This window comes from Passer domesticus, chromosome 6 (genome assembly GCF_036417665.1).
Source record: "Passer domesticus isolate bPasDom1 chromosome 6, bPasDom1.hap1, whole genome shotgun sequence".
NCBI classification, from domain to species: Eukaryota; Metazoa; Chordata; class Aves; order Passeriformes; family Passeridae; genus Passer; species Passer domesticus.
This window is the reverse complement of record NC_087479.1, coordinates 30,292,100-30,309,953: the sequence shown is the minus strand read 5'-3', so window position 1 is coordinate 30,309,953 and position 17,854 is coordinate 30,292,100.

Genomic DNA, 17,854 nt, shown 5'->3' with positions numbered 1-17,854 from the left:
TCTCTACAACTACACGAAAGGGGAGTGTAGTGAGGTGGGCATTAGTCTCTTCAACCAGGTAACAAGTGTCAGGACCAGAGAAAAAAGCTTCAAGTTTGCCAGGGACATTTAGATTGGGTGTTAGTAGCAATTCTTTTGCTGAAAGGATTATCAAGCATTGGAACAGGTTGTCCAGGTTGAGTCACTGTCCCTGAAGGTATTTAAGACATGTAGACATGGTACTTAGAGACATGGTTTAGTGGTGGACTTGGCAGTGCTGGAATAATGGTTGTATGTGATAATCTTATTAGTCTTTTCTGACTATGTGATTCTATGATCCTCTGATTCTCTGATTCTATGAAATATACCACTTCATATTTAATGTTACTTGGCTAACTTGAATTTTGCTTCTTCCTGACTTCCTAAGAGTTAACTTTAACACATTCTTGGTAGTGTTCCCTTAAGAAGTTGAGAGTGTTTCAAGTAGTTTTTCTCAGTAACCTCTTCATTTTAAGAGTACAATTAGATTTGTAGGTCTGAGTCTTCAATCTGTAGAATTTAGACTAACATAACCACACTTCTCATCAAATTACACTGTTTTAGAGAAGTTGCAGGGTAAGTAGACAATGTTGTCCTTTTATACGGGAGCACAGTCTGCATTTTTTTTTTTGTTTGTATGATACATAGATTATCAAGTAATCTTCGGTGTCCACAAGTGCTACAACAGTTTAGCCTGCATACTTGTAAATACAATTTTAAGTAATACAAATTTTGTATATCTGCACCTTGAACTAGCTACTGGAGGCAGCTCTGCTCACGTGAAAAGTCCTGAAATAAAAGAGCTTGAACTCAACTTGCTTACTTGTGTGTCAACTCTATAGCTGTCCCACTATACTACAAAATATTCTTAGTATTGTTTCTTACCCAAAGCATCTTAATATTTAAGAAGGCTCCTACTAGCACCTGTGCAACAGAATGAAACAATATGGATTATCTCTATTTTGGCTCAGCAGTTAAATGTTATTCTTCTGTCTAGTGGAAGAAAAGTTATATATTTTTTTCTTTTATAATTAGTATAATGTGCAAAACAGCAAAAGTAATTAATTAACAATTCATGAAAGTAGTTGACTCCAATTAATATGCCATTGACCCAAGAATTGCTGTTCAACATTTAAAGATCAGGACCGTAATATTTATTATGAGGTCAGACATATCGATATAGCATTAAAATGAGTCACATTTGCTACACTGCATAGCAATTATGTTAATGCAAAAAATATCAATGTTACATAGATTTTAAGTGGGAAAAAAGTTATGTGATCCAGAATTTCTTATTTGACAATTATGAAAGAATGTAGAGAAAAATGTTTATGGGCTTTGCTGCACAAATGTTAAAGCACAAGGGTCTGCTTACCTGGAGTAATGAATTCTGTAGGAGGCAGTTTCCTTTTTCTATTCTTCAAATTATTAGCACATTTATTTTTACATGAAGTTTGGGGAACTTCATCCTTCTGATCCATTAGACTAGATTGCTATGAGCTGTAGACTTCTAAAAGAATAATGGGATTTTCCAGGACTTTTTTCTGTTGTGTTTGTTCATAATGAAAATCTTACACTCCTTCCTTCTTTCTTCATGGCCCTTTTGTTGTTCTTCATGTATTTAGTGTCTGTTGTTCCATTAACAACTTTTTTTCTTGAGTGTCAAAAGAGGATGTGGGAGAAGAGACACATATCTGGCCTGTCTATTTACAATCAACAAAGCTGTATTGGGACATGGATAAGTTTAGCATTTAGCATAAGCTTAGCATTTAGGTGTAAGCCAAAATAGAGCTAAAACATGAGTTCACTTAACTGTTTCTTAACAATACTAATTTTTTGTTTTGTTAATTCTATTGCTTTGGACTGTATCACTGTATTTCAGTTATGCAGATGAAAAGAAGCCTGACCCTTTTTTATTCTGAGCAAAACAGTGAGCATAGATCCTGAGAAAAATATAATCAAAGTGGAATGCCATTGAGAAGTTTGGTTTAATTTTGAGTATTTCTAGATATGTTAAAATGGTATGTGAAAGTGGATGGGCTTGAATTCTGTTTTTAACCCCCAAAATATTTTTTATTTTCTAGTTCATAAAAGCAAAAATGCAAACCTGAAAAAAGTAAAACTTCCCAATTTCCTGCTTAAAGATCCTGAGAACATACATGTACAAGGCAATTCAGATCTTCCTTAATCATGTGATTAATTCTTTCACAGTTTGAGGTAAATGGGAGAGATAATTCCTTATTACTCATGAAGAGGCAGAGACCACTGGTAAGATCTTCCTAGATGCCACACTGATTCAGATATTCTGGTACTGTTCTAAATCTTGTTCTGCTACTAATTCTAAATTCAGTGTTCATATCTCTAGTCTTACCTAGTTAAAGATTTTGTATCTCCTTCCAGGAATTTACACATCATTTGCTTAAGGAAATGTGAAAGCTATAGCAAGGAGTAGTTGCAAAATTAGTTATTAAATTTGAAATAAATACAATATCAATGACAATGAAAAATATCTTGGTGATACCAAGTGGCAGTAATTTGTGCCTGCATTTTCTGGAATTAACAAGGTAATGATTGATATTGTTTAGAATATTGTAGCAGGGACCAGTTTTGCTGATGATGTGAGTGGGAAGATGCTTTTGACATAGTTTTGTATTCATATTGGATTAGTTTGGTACCTCAGCAACTGAAATCCCTAACACAGTTTCATTAACTCCTTTTCAAAATTAATTTTAAGACGTTGAATTATGTTTTAGATGTTCTTTATTATTGTTTAAACTTCCATTTAGATTTTATTATTTTCTTAGCTGTTAATCTTATAATTACATATTATATATTAATAATTATCTTGTTATTGCATGTTGTTTCTTGTTCTTAAAAGAGAGAGTACACACATGACTTATTGTACATTTCAAAAAGAGATGTCCTCACTGAATAAGTAAAAATGTTCCACATTGGCTTAAATCAGGTGACTCTATAGAACTTGTTGGCTACTTCAAGGATTATTTCCTTCTCTTGTCTTCCAAATAACTAGCTTGATAGAAATGAACATGTAGTAGGTGGAGGGTGTTTTTCAACTATATTGATATTCCAAATGCTCCTGCACCTTGCACAAAGGGCAAATAGGATAACCACTGCTAAGCTATATTGCCTTCTTGGCGTTAATATTGCAATTTTTGTTCCACCAACATAGTATGGAGACATCTACATGCATGTGCACACTTACAAGGGGAAACTGTTTACTACTATGCTGAACTCTGCTACAGTGAAATCTGTACTTCTGTAGCAAGTACAGAATTAGGAAAAGTTTTGAGGGAACATCCAATGCCAATTTAAAACAACTTCCTGTTTAATTTATTTGTGATCCTTCAAAAACTCACCCACTGAGATGCATGAGTATAAACAGTGTGAAGAAAGACACTCGCATCCTTGTGACCAGCTACTCTTTTTGTGTCATGCAGGTTCTAAATATTTGTGTTGTTTAAATATGCTTGAGTTATAAAATAATTATATAGATTTCATGACAAAGACCATTTTTGGGAAAGAAGAAAAGTTATCGTTGCAAAACTCACTGATTTTTTGCACGTGAATGAGGCTCTTTAGCTTCGCAGAGAAATCATCATAGCTAAATGTTCACTGTGTTTATTTTTTATCATAAAATACAGGGCTTTTCCTTTCTGTTTATCAAGTGCATACTATAATTGGAAACAAGAGTTGTATGCTTAACACACAATTCCAGCTCTGTCCAGTTTATTTCTCTATGCTAGTAGATGGCTAAAAGACAGCCACTGGTATTGTTGCTAGTAATTAAAGATATCTATTAAGAGTGAAAAAGAACCTACTGGAAGAAGAAATCCTAGTATACTATTCCACATAATTGATTACATAACTTTGTACATATTCCATATAATATTTATGTTTTCTTTGAAATACTTAGCTTAGCAAGCTAAAAATAGCATAAATTTATACACTTTACCATAATTTAAAAATATTTGACTTGTATCATATAATAATTTTCAAAATAAAATTGTTTTCATATGTCAAAGTTCCCAATTCAAATAAAAGCATTTTTGTATTCTCTGCTCTAAGTAAAGAATGGACAAGAATATGAGAATGCCAGTGGGTGCAGAGCCTCTTGTGTGTGTATAAATTTCAGCCCAGCTCTAGTTACTCTTTTCATTATATACAGAAATAAGTAGAATAATAGGAATGGAGCTGGTTTTTACTGTTGTGGTTATTATTGTCTTCTTTTCTTTTTTCTTTTTTTTTTTTTTTTTTTTTGCTTGGACTAAATGTGTTTTTGTAAACCAAAAAAACCTACTAGAACAGAAATGGAATTCAGCAGAAACTTTTTCTCAAACATATCCACTGTAATGGAATTTATGACAGATTGGTTTTTTTTTAAGCCCGGGGCAGAATTTTCTAGCAAAATAACAGAGGCCTTTAAATATTCAGATGCCTGTTGACCAGGGTTTTGTGTTTTCCTGCTGTCCATTTAAATATGAGTATTTAATCAGTGTCAGCTATTTCCCAAAGGTGGGAAGCTCAACTTTGTACCTAGTGCCATGAATGGGAGTAGCTTTTCTTGCTCCTCTGTGAGCTATTTGACTTCTAATTAGTCCAGCAGACAGATTATAGAGTTCCATAGTGAGATATTCACCTGATGCGTCAGGAAAGCAGCTCTGAATTTGTCTAGGTACCATTGATACCTGCTATATAGACAGTGATGATTCCCATTCCCTGAAATAGATGTGTCCACCTATCATGTCCAGCTGTGTCCAATTTTGAAAGGTTTTAATGCTGTTATTAATGCATTACATTCAGAGAGCTGCTGTCTTACACACAGTGGGATAGCTCAAGCACAGAGAGCTTGCAACAATTGCTCAGGATAAAGATTTGCTTAGTTTTAGATCACACATTTAGGATATTGCAAAGTAGTGACCCAAACTTGTTTTTATAGGTGTTAGAGGAGTGTTCTAAATTTATACACCAGACCAATAATGATTGATTTTCATTAATGCCTGTGATGGCCGTGCTGTTTAGGATTACTTTTAGGATTACTTTATGCCACTGGCTGATTGCAAAGCTATGGCTGTAAGAAAGAACTTGCTAGGCTGTCTGCTCACTTTGATGCTTTTAAGAAATTATGTGGTATCCGTAGATTTATGTGATATATGGGTAGTTGCTTTTTACTATATTTTCTAAGATAATTTTGCCACGTTATTGAGTCCTGCCATGTTCCAGCTAACTTTTTTACCTATTTTGAGAAGAAAATAGGAGAACAAGAATTTTAAGTTGTCAGAAGTATGGTCTGGCTATTCCACGTAATTTCATATCTTCTTAGGACAAAACTCTTTCCTTATTTACAAGCTTCAACTGTTTTGCCTCAACTTCTATCAGCCTTTATACTTTTATATAGCGAATATAATACTCAAGTACAGTTCTCTGCAAGGGATTGATCTGAAATAGTACTCTTGTGGCTTTGCCAGATTAGTCCCAAGATCAAAGAAAGGTTGAACTCCTTAACATTAAAATATATTTACGGGTCTGCTCTTTCCAACCTTTGCCAGTCTTGCTCAAGGGAGTTAGAAACACAGATTAAGCCTGGCGAAGAACAGTGGTTCTCCAACTCTCATTCTTCAGAGCTGTAGAGTGGGCAATGAACCTTTATGATTTCTTGTAGCAACTCTTCTGAATTTTATTGCTGTGGAAAATAGTATCATGACCATTGGAATATGGGAACGTCTTTCCAGTGATTTTAGGTTACAGCACAAGCAATTTCGAATGAGAGAACACCTAAAGTTGAGAAACTACATGCGCAGTAGGAAATATTGCTTGAAGAAAAGATGTGAACTGGAGACTGGAAATTTCTGCCCTAAGATCTATCAACTATTTTCTGAACCACAAAGCAGAGAGCTGTTTATGTTTGTTACTACTTTTTAATTCCTGTTGGCAGTGACATGCAGACTATGAAATGTGTTAGGCTTGATTTACATAAATCAGAAGGTTGTCAGCGTCTTCCTTTTAGATGTCTATTTGCCTTAAAATCCAAATGGATGACCTCATTGTAACACAAATAAATAGTGTTAGTAAATGTTATTATAAATTTTTTCTATTACTGAACATACAGATGGAAATGCAAAGTTAAAATTTGTGATATTCCTTCTTACATACACTGTGCTTTGTTACCAGTCTCCTAGATTCTTAAGACCTTTTTTCATTATCAAAAAAGTTTTGATGTCTCTATTTCAAAATGTTTAATCATATTCTGCACACGTGGTCTTTTGTCTGAAATAAAATTCCTGTATTGATGTACCTCATTGTATCAATACAAATATAAATTTGAGGCCCTCTAGATGTTCGTCTTAATGAAACAAAAGGGAGGAAGTACTTTACTCTCTTAATTCAGTGGTTATTTCTCTGTGTTATCAAAGATCAGGAATGGCAAATATATAGTAGGAAACGTGAAGGGAAATAAGGAAAATATTAGAATTGGAAAAGTTCTGGATAATTTTGACAGCAAAGAACATCTGTTCATATTAGTAGCATATCAGGATTGTGCAATTGTTTAGATGCATTCTTAGATACTTTTTATTAAGGTCAGTTGTTTTGTCTCAAGGCATTAACTCCTCGTGAAGGAAAGTTACCGATCAGTGCAGTACAATGATTTGACTTTCTGTTTTTCTGTACACATTTTTAAACAAACATTGTGTCCTGACAGCCAGGAGTCAGCTGTGTCCTGGGGTGCAGCAGACACAGCATTGCCAACAGATCAAAGGATGTGATTGTCCTGCTCTGCTCTGCACTAGTGCAGTCACCCCAAGTCCCATGTACAGTTTTGGATGCCACAGTATAAGAAGGATATCAAGCTGTTAGAAAGCATCCAAAGAAAGGCTAAGAAGATGCTAAAGGGGCTTGGGAGGAAGTCATACAAGGAGCAGCTGAGGTCACTTTGACTGTTCAGCCTGGAGGAGAGCAGATTGAGGGGAGACCTCACTGCTGTTAAAACTTCCTCATGAGGGGAAGAGGAGGAGGAGACTCGGATCTCTTCTCTGTGGTGCCCTGTGACAGAACCCGAGAGAACAGCATGAAGTTGTGTTAGGGGAAATTTAGGCTGGATATTAGCAAAAGATTCTTCGGCCAGGAGTGGTCAGGTACTGGAGCAGGCTCCCCCGGGAAGTGGTCGCTGCACCAACCTGTCAGAGTTCAAGAATCATTTGGACAGTGCTTTCAGGCACATGGTGTGACTCTTGAGGTGTCTTCTGCAGGGCTAGGAGCTGGATTTTATGATTCTTGTGGGTCCCTTCCAACTCAGTATACTCCATGATTCTCTGATTTTTTTTCAGATTTCAGAATAAATTGTTTTCCATAAAGTGCACAATTTTGTTTGAAATCTTAAATTTTGTACAGCTTTTAGATGATTTGCATTGGTCTGTCAGAGGTATGGTTATCAAAATGACAAAATAATTGGTTTTGTTACCACTAGTATATAAGATGCAGCAAGCTGAATATCTGTAATTTTCATTACAAAAGCATTGATGTTTCGCGTTTCTGTACTTGGATGGTTGAATGTTGAGCTACAAGTAGATAGATTTCCATGTTCGGGTCTGGTTTTAGTGTTCTTCTCAGTGGATACTATCTGTTATGTGAAATCGTGCTGTCTCTTTCTAAACAAACTACTTAGCTCTGGAATTTTTAAAGGAAGATTTTCTTTTCACACTTATAAATATGCCCTTTCCAAATTCTGCCTCTTCTTGCCATTAAAATAATGAAAGTACCAAAAAGACTATGCTGGTAATTAAAAGTCATTTTAAAATAACCTCAGAAGATTGTTTCTAGAAATCAAAACATCTTTATGGTCCCATTTCTAAGGAAAGAAAGACAAGTGACTGGGATCCTGTACACTTTACTGTAGTCTACATTAATTACCTTCTATTAAAAAATGACAAAGACCTTTTTGAAAGGGAATCTGGCACTCTTTCCACAGAAATGATGGCAGACACCCTACTCTGCTGATTTCTTGACACTTCTAATTACCTGTATTCATTTGAAATCGTTTCCTTTGTAGTGAGTTATTGGCATGATTTTCAGAGAACAAGAGGAAAATGGAAAACATTTTAGCAAGTTAAGAAAAAAAAAATCAACAGTATCATTGTTTGCAGCTTTTGTTGAAACTAGCTACGTGAGTCATTTGAGGGACATGAAGGTAAATGAAAGGTTATACTTTGCCCTGCACGTTGTCGCTGGTATTTGTAATGTCAATAACTGTAGAAGGTTGTCAGGAAACTGGAGAGATAAAGGTCAATAGCAATGACAAATATATCATTGTATGTGTTTGAATATGCAATATCAGCCTAATCTCACGATGGAGGTTTTCACACCCTGGAAATATCAATCAGGTGCTGTATCAGAACTATCCACCGTTTTCCGTGTACCAAGAATTAAATGGGAGATCAGTAGATTTAAGTTTTAGCATGTTTGCACTATTTTTTTTTCCAGACTGCTTTCTGTATTTAGCATGGAGAAGCAAGTTATTATCTCAAAAATAGATTTGCCTGAAATAAAATACTAACAAAGATTTTTTTGAAAAGGTATTCTAGTTTTCTTAATTTGTAATAGGATACTGAATATTAATTTCTATATAAAATCTGATATTGCCACAATTTTCAAAGTATTTTTGCAAACAATGTCATTTTTTAATTGTGTGAAAATCCTTTTTTTTGTATACAAAGACAGGCAACAGCATCTCATTTAATGTGCCTCTTACAGGAATAGACCATTATTTTTTACAAACTAAATTGAAATTTCAGAGCTCAGCTAAAAGCAACTACAGCCTACAGTTAAATGAATGTGTAAAGGAATATTCCTTTTGAGAGAATTACAACTAAACATATCAAAGCACAAGAGTCTTAGTTGTTACAAATATGTATCCTGATGTAGGAAAACATAACTTTGACCTACAGGGTTATACCAAATCACAAGTTGTTACATTATTATGTGACTTTCTGAGATAATGAAAGAACTAAAGAGATTAAGAGCAAGGAAAGAATTTACATCAGAGAGACATGAGCCATTGGAAGTTAAAACAGCAATTCACTGTGAATCTTGAAGTAGAAAGGTAGGGAAGGGACACAGCAGTGGGAGGATGAGTTTTGAGAGTAGAAGGAAGGAAGTATTGCAGCAGAATGGTCTTGCTTGAGAGGCAATTGGAAGAAATAGTAAAGCACTTTAAAAAGTGGCTGGGGAAAGCTAAGGGAAAAGTGAGTACAAATCATTCTATGCTTAAAGATGTGAAGTCTAATATAGTGAAAAAATGCTGGAAATGCAGTAAGGCACAAAGATAGTATTAGAGAAGGATCCAAGCATCAGCCTTCTGAAACATCTCTGAATCTTTCTTTTTGTAATGAGTATAAAAATATTTACTAACCCTGAATTAACGATTTCATTCTTTCCCTGCATATGAATTGCTTTTACAGGGTTGCTAGTATTTTGAACATTTCTACCGATAAGGTATCACTTCTTTAGTGTCCCTAAAATATTGAGACCTTCAACATAAAACTGTAAAAACTTCAGAGTAATTTGCTTTTCAGTGACTTGTAGTTTCAGACTTTATTCTCTTTATTGTGGCTTATATACTTAGTGACTAATTTAAGTGCGATCAGTGACTTCTGAGCACATTTCGCCTTTTAGGATTTGGGTTTTAATTTAGTAAAAATTGTGTTTAATTACAGTTTGAGAATGCATTATAAGTCTGTGCTGTTCAGCAAATCACTAAAGAGTATTTTTGTTGTGTTATACAACTGTACAGAGAGTTTGAGGAAGTGCTTGAAGAAGTACACTGTTAGCGGAAGTGTTTTGCCTGGTAATTTTCTAGAAGTCCTTTTGTCCTCTAAATACATTTTTTTTTCCCCTGAGAGTAGACATCTTAGCTAAGTTTCCAAGGACATAGTAATGACTCCTATTGAATTCATACAAGTGAATACATCCCTACCTAATTTTAAATCATCTATCACCCAGGTACCTTGAAACCTTTTTTCAAAAGCAAAACATCCCATCTTACAATAAACATTACAAAAATATCACAGACTAAGACAGTATTGTGTTTTTCATTCATGTGGTATCTGTATTTACCTTAAGATTTGCTTCATTAAACCAGGTATTGAAGTGCTACACCAATTAAAATTTTTTTTTGACAGTGCTGCCTGAGAAATGGGCTAGTAGTTCTGGACTGTCCCTTGTCTATGCTGTTGACCTATGAATTTTAGTGTGTATTGAAGTTTTTGTCTTCTCTGTGTTTGTGGTGTCTGATACAAATTCTTAGACATTTAGAGTTAGTTTAGATGATTCTCTTTTTTCTTTCTCTCCTCACTTCCTCTCTGGCTTCTGCCCTCCCTGTCTCCTCCCCTCCTTTCTCTCCTACCCAATGCTCTCCCTTTCATCTTCTCCCTCTCTGCAACCCCCACACCAATCTCGAACTCCCTCTCTCTCTGTCTCTGTCTCTCTTTCTCTATCTCTCTATCTCTCTCTCACACACTCCTTTCAGTGTTGCAGTACAAGAGTTGTCTCTTAAAGCACAGGGTGTTTGCCTGTCCTGTGTATTTGTTCTACATACATTGCTTCATTAGACTTCCTCACTCCTCCTTGCTCACACATAAAAATATGTTAGTTAAGTTCTCCATTTGAAAACAGTCCCATCCCTTATTATAGAACAACACTTCTTAGATTTACTATTTTCAAACAAATGCTTAATTATATTATTGTATAAGGTTTGTTATGTGCTCAAGCTCATGATGCTGCTATCAGATGGCTACAGTTATAAAGCTGTGAGGAGACAATTGCACTGCTCTTTTAAATCTGTGTTTTAGCACTCTAGAATGGGGAAATCGTTCAGCAATTGCAATCTCTTTGTGTGTTTTTGCAATCAAGGAAAACAAAATATTATTCAGAATATTTTCCGTAGATAGTGTATAATCTCCTATGTATTGTGAAATGCATGGCTGAGGATTAGATGCTCCCAAAACCTAGAAAATTTCTAGGTTGAAATGCATTACTTTGGAAATGAAAGATTTTTAAGTGTTTCTGAAATAGACATTTACTTCCTATGCTCATGGGATCTGAAGGACCTATAAGCCCAGCAGATTTCTGTGGTGTTATTACCTCTGAATGTTTTTATACAAGCTGTGAAAGTTTACAATTATTTGAACCAAACTTTCTAATCTGCGAGATATTATTTGGAGTCCATGGCTGATCTAAATGAAGAAAAATAATGTATAATTTCCATCTTGATACCTTTTTTTTCCCCCTGGAAAGGTAAAGCTGTATTTTGCTTTATTTTGCAGGGATTCGGCATATGAAGACTGGAATCTATTATGAGCTTTTGAAGAGCACTGCTTTGCTCTTGAGTGAAGGGCATGTGCCCATACATAGGCCATAACAGAGCAGATTTTTCCTAACCATTTTCTAAAGTCCTCAAATTCTAGACATTTATTTCTACTGCTTCATAAATCTCACAATATCATACATTATCTAATAATTTTTTTTGCCAGATAAACTGCCAATATTACAAAGGCCAGTTTGTATGTTTTCATTAATGTGTAATGGTGAATACCTTTTGGAGCTTAAGAACATCAGAGTTCTGTAGAAGTGCTGCAAATAAATTCTTTCACACATGAATTTATTCTTGTTAAAGGGAAAGTGCTGCATATTTTAAAATACCTGGACATAAATATAAAAGACCTAAAAATAGACTCATGGAAGTATCTCCCAGTTTCTGCATTGCTATTTAATGCAGAATTTTAAAACCCTTACATGTGAAATTATTTTTATTTAGAAATGCATATTTGTGATTTCTTTTTTTGACAAAGAAAGGCCTTTTGTTCTGGTTTCTTCAGCAGAACCTCATTTTGTGACTTTCTACTGTCCCCTAGTGGCATTTTAATCTTTGTAACTATTGTGGTATTGCTATTCTGCATTGCTTCTGTGCTTTTCTGTTTCCTTGAGACTATCATTAACAAACATTTAAAATACTATTAAACAACCCATCAACTGACTGTGGAAGCAATAACATTGCTCTTTAGCCCAACCGGTCCTTTCAGATATTTAAAAATTATATAAACAAAGCCAGCAACCATATGCTATCTATATAATGCATTACTTTGTTACAGTAAACATTTCAGATTTGCAGAATGTTAACACAAACCTGATGAAAGAAAAATGTTATTAGTTGTGACGAGCCTATACATACCCTACAGTAGCTAAAACGTAATTTGTGAGAGGTTAGAGAATTATTGTCAGTAGTCTTAGCATGATCATGCATTTTAGCTATTCTTTTTATTTTCTTCCCTTTAAACTCACGCTGCATTTCCATTAGATAGTTAGCAAATTTAATATACACCACAGTGTCACTTTTACATAAAATATTAATATATTACAGAGAAGTACCACATTAGTAGCTATCTCAACTGATAGCTATTGAAAATGGACTTCTTAAGTTTTCCATATGTTCTGTATAGATGTACACATTTTATAGGTTTCTTTTTCTTAAATGCATAGTTGCCTGTTCTTTCTTTGGGTGTATTTGTGTACATTTTCTTGCACAGTAAGAGTCACTTACATCTTCCCAATTTAACCTAGTATTTGATTTGAGTATGCTTGGGTTTTTTGGGTTGTTTGGTTTTTTTTTTATTTCTTTTATTTTTTTTTTATTTTGGATGCAACCAGAAGCTAGCTACTACGGTCCCTGCTGTCATGATCTTCAGTGATTAATTCTCCCATGCTTAAAATAGATTTCATTTAACACTAAATATAAGGATGTGTCTTTATCTGAATTTATATATGTATATATATGTAGAAAAAGCCTGGATGATACAGATGGTTATATGTAATTTTTTACAGATAAGTCATATTTAATTTAGGAATTAAGATCTTCCCCAGATTTGGAAAATTAATTGATGATTCATTTGGTATAACATTTTGAATGAAGGTCAAAAAACCTACTTTGATATTTTAAAAAATTGTAGATGCATGCACATACATAGAAATACATACATTGAACATACATTCAAAATTAAAAGAATCAGAACCTCTTTAAGCTGTTGGATTTTTCAGGTTTTTTTAGCTTTCTATAAGATTAACAAAATCGAGGTCAGTACAAGAAATGCCTGTTTAATATCTGCCATACTATTTTTAGTTGATAGCTATAAAAAATGACAGCACTGCAAGTACAAGGTATTGTGAAATTTGGCCCATTAACTCGGCATTTTAGGAATCAAAGAGATATATATTGCATTAATGACTTCTTGGCACTGTCTACTAGAGTATTATGGTTGTAATAACTGCCGCACTAAAATTGCTGTTTTGCACTTTTATCTTGAACTGGAGCAAAGGCAGAAACCTTTCAGCCATCATATTTTCTTAAAATGGTTCATTGTATGCTGTGTGCCTTGGTTTTAAAAATAAGAAGGAATGTGCTATGACAATTTTTACAATTTATAGTCTGGAAAATACTAGAAGGATTGGTGCTAGTTTTTGAGCCTTGTCTGTCTTCACTAGTCATAGTGCAATTCTGTGTAGATCTGTTTATCCATCCTTAGGTTTAATTAAGATATCCCAAAACAAAGCCCTGGAGTGCTGTCGCTTTGGGCACAAACACAAAAAAATGCAACCAATGTTAACATTCTGCTTAGTATCATTTTTCAGATGTAGAAAAAAGAGATTTTAAAGCTCTCAGATTATATAAGAAGGCTTAAAATATGTTCCCCTTTATTTGTAGTCTTTCATATGATGTGGCACAGCTTTCCAAATTCATTCTTTGATTTTATTTTTCAAACAGTATTTTCTTAAATTGAAGTGTAAAACTTTTACAGCCTCTGTTTTCACAAATTTTTGTGTTCATTTTTTACTAAAATCCTTCAGTAAACAGATTTATATTAAGATATAGCTGCTGTTTGTAGGAAACCCTGAAACTGCTTTGACAGGCTAAAACGGATTATAAATTTTTCTTCGAGATGTGTAGCTTTGTTTTAGCAAAACATAGCTTGTTCTCAACCTTAGTTTAAAAGATAAAATTATCTTTATCCATTTTATTTGGAGTTTGCATGTTTATGGCTCTAAAAAATCCACTGAAAAAGGTTTTGCCTAATTATTACTGAGATACTACAGAAGATTAAAAATAGCTGTCTTCACTGTATTGCACTAGAACAGAGTAAGACTATCAGTGGCCTTCTTCCTCAAAATTAGTTTTCTCTATAACATCTAATAAAGCTAAACAGTCTTGCATTTTACTACTTAGGAGACTATCTAAACAGAATGAACAGATTTATAGAGTTATTTTTAGTATGTGTCACTTGCATTACAGTTTACTTTTGTTTTTGAAGCTTATTTGACATTCTTGGTAAAAATATATGGTCAGAAATCTCATTAAAGTCCTTCATAAAATACAGTCTCAATAGGGTTGTTACCTCTCTCCCAAAAAGTGGAGGAAAACAGCCGAAATCCATATATATGTGCATCATGTTGTTTGGATTTTATGTTAATATTTTATTAGTATTTAGAAAACAAATTGAAACACCTGCAGATGAAAGTGTAAAGAATGTTTATCTAAATAATTTCTCAATTAAGAGCTAGGTTAAGTAATTAAGCATGTTGTCACTGTGCAGTATTTCAGAGAGCAACAGGTAAATGCTGACATGTCTAAAATTTTCTGCCATCACTGCAAGAAACATTTATGGTGGTGAAATAAGTATTAAGTTCTTGAAATGTAGAATCCTATGTTTTCTGAAAACCATTTTGCTGTGAATTAGCCCTTTATATATATATAAAAGGGCTTACAAAATTCTGAGTATCTTTTCTGAAAATACACTGTTGTGTTCTATGCTGAAATACAGTTATAGACATACATGTTTAATCCAGCTGGGGCAAAGTGTCTCTGTATGTGTGTTTAACACAACATAGCTTTTGCATATATTTTAAATAAATAGTTCATATTTATGTGAACTGCAGAATACTGAGGAGATAAAACTAAACCCATATTTAACCATTTTAAGTGCTCTTTCATATTTATGGAAGTATTTTGATGATGTTTAACTATAAAGGCAACCTAAACTGACACTGCCTTCTGGACCTGTCCTATTCATCAGGTTACTGTAAAACTGTGGAATAAGGAAATGCCTTAACCGTAGATATCACTAAGCCATAGAATTCAAGTAGGTCTTGAATTTGAAGGTATGATCAACAAACAGAAATTTTAGATAGACAGACAACCCTGATAAGACTATGTTTTCAAATAAGATTTTTTGAAACTGCTAGAGTACTAGTGTGAGATGTGAGAAAATTGTTTCCTTACACGCTGACTGCATTACACATGTACACATATGCACAAAATTCTATAGGCTTTTAAAAATTACTTTGCTGTGGCCATTTTTAAATATTAAAAGTCAATATGCAGCACTTAAACATTGAAACAAATTATTTATTTAAATGCATCTCTTGACAGATTGCTTTCTACAAGGCTGGCATGGAATTGAAAGAATAAAATTATACAGGCTAATAGGTTAATATTAATCATATCTGTGGTGGAGAGGAAATTAAGCTAACTTGGAAGGGTTAAAAGTGGGCTGGTTTCTTTCCAGATGTATCTTTAGGATGTTTTTGTTGTATCTGCCTGAATATTAAGTCAGCAAAGTAAAAGTGGCAAATGGTTACTGTAGTCTGCCAGCAAATTGCATGTGAAACAAAGTATTACTAGCTTCATACTAGCTGATAAAGAATTACAGCACAGACAAAGCCATTTAAAATTTGCAGCTCCAACCAGACAATTTTTTATGTTTTACCAAGAAGTACAATTACATTTTGAATGACCTTATGCCACAATGATGATATAAAGAACAGATTTGTCTCTGCTCCTGGGTCTAGCTTGTATATCCCATATTCATCAGTACATTTCAGTTGGTGTAGCTGAGATTGTCTATCTTTGTCAATTTTAAGATATGAATTAAACTCAAATGTCTTTCAAATGTGATACTGTACTTACTCTGTTCAAATAATAGAAATAATTTATTGCAGTAATCTGGATTTATGTCTTGGTTAGTTAGAGTAAATATATGGCCTCTATGGGATTCCCTTTTGCCCCTTAAATTCCACAGTGCTTTAAAATGTATTTGTGAGTTAAAGAAAGTTTAGTATGTTTTGAAAAAAAAAAACAAAACAAATAAACCCCAAAACAAACCAAAAACCAAAACTTTAAAATTTGTACTAATGAGAAATTAAACTCAAAAATTATGCTGGCAAGCTACACAAGTTATTTCAAATATCCCTTGCAGTTTTAAGTACAGCAGTTAAGATCAGCTGATAAGGCATTTGAAAGCTAAAAGGCTGGAAAATCTATGTTAATTATATTAAATATTTATTATTATAATCAGAACATTAAAGGTGTTTGAAAAGTTTTCTCTACCCAGTACATCTTTTATTATTCTGTTTTGAACTATAATTTTCTCTTTATATTTTTGGTATTAAAATATTTTTTGTGATTTAGATTATTGTGTAATTTTTACTTCCTCCTTCCTGGAATGTTCAAGACAAACCTACACCTATTCATCTGCCCATATTAATGAACCAGTACTGGAGATATTAAAACCAAAATTGGAGGTATTAAAAAAATGTATCACATTAATTGAAGACAAACTGGTATTTTATTGCAATGGGAAATATAAAGTGTTCCACAGTTTTCAGGGAAGTCTGGTTATGGCTTTTTTTACTTACAAAATCTGATGCATGTAAAAATTTTAACTCTCACTAAATCAGTCATTGCTTTTTACAGATAAAATTTTCAATGAAATGTATAATGAGAGAAAAGTGATGAGAGACTACACTGTTTTAGAGGAAATCTAGATTGTTATGCCTATCAAAATAGTAGCAACATTTTTTGTGGTTTTGCAAATTCTGTAAGGTAAAATTTATGAAATAATTGAAAGGAGTATCTGCATATTTAATCATAACTAACCTTAGTTTCTAAGGTGATGAGGTAGTTGCAAACAGTGCTGTTAAATTGGTAAATGGGTCTTCTAACTCTTTTGTGCCACATACCTTGACTTATACATATATGTATAAATACATCTTCTGAAACAATAAATATATATTTTTAAAAGACTTGGTAATTTATTTTTTTTAACTTAGTGGGATAAATGATACCTTTGATCCTGTTAGTTCAAGTCAGGATAAAGATAGTGATTCCTTTTAGTAGTCTTCCACTACCTGTTTGTACCTATAACATCAGTGTTGTGTCTATCACACCACGTGAAGAGTTTAAACACAAGTTGATCCCCTAAATAAGCACATATTAAGTGAAAAAGCATTTTTAATTTATTGTGCAGTTTTATATCTAGGTATGCTTTTAATTAAACACTAGTCCATAAATAAGCAAATAATAGAAGTTACCAGAGTTGCAGTTGATCTAAATCATGACAGTAGCTCATTTATCTTTGTCCTAACAAGACAATAGGAAATGACACTAAGCCGTTGTTTTCTATGCATTAAGATTTCCTTCTTAAACAAATGCAATTGAGGCAGTTTGTTTTTCAGCGACAGCCCAGCACGCAATGCCAGTGGCCAGAGTTTTGTCTTGTCTTCATCCAGGGAAGGATTAATCTTTGTGATGGTGCAAACAAAATGTATGTCTGAGGTCAAAGTGCAGGTTGCCTTTTGGGATCTGCATTACATTAATGTCATTTTTGGGTTCCTGACGTTAATCAAAACCAACACCATAAAGCGTCACTTAGCTAATTTGTGTATTATTGTCAATGTTACCATTAATTATGCGTTTGTGAGGAAAAAGAGGATTAAT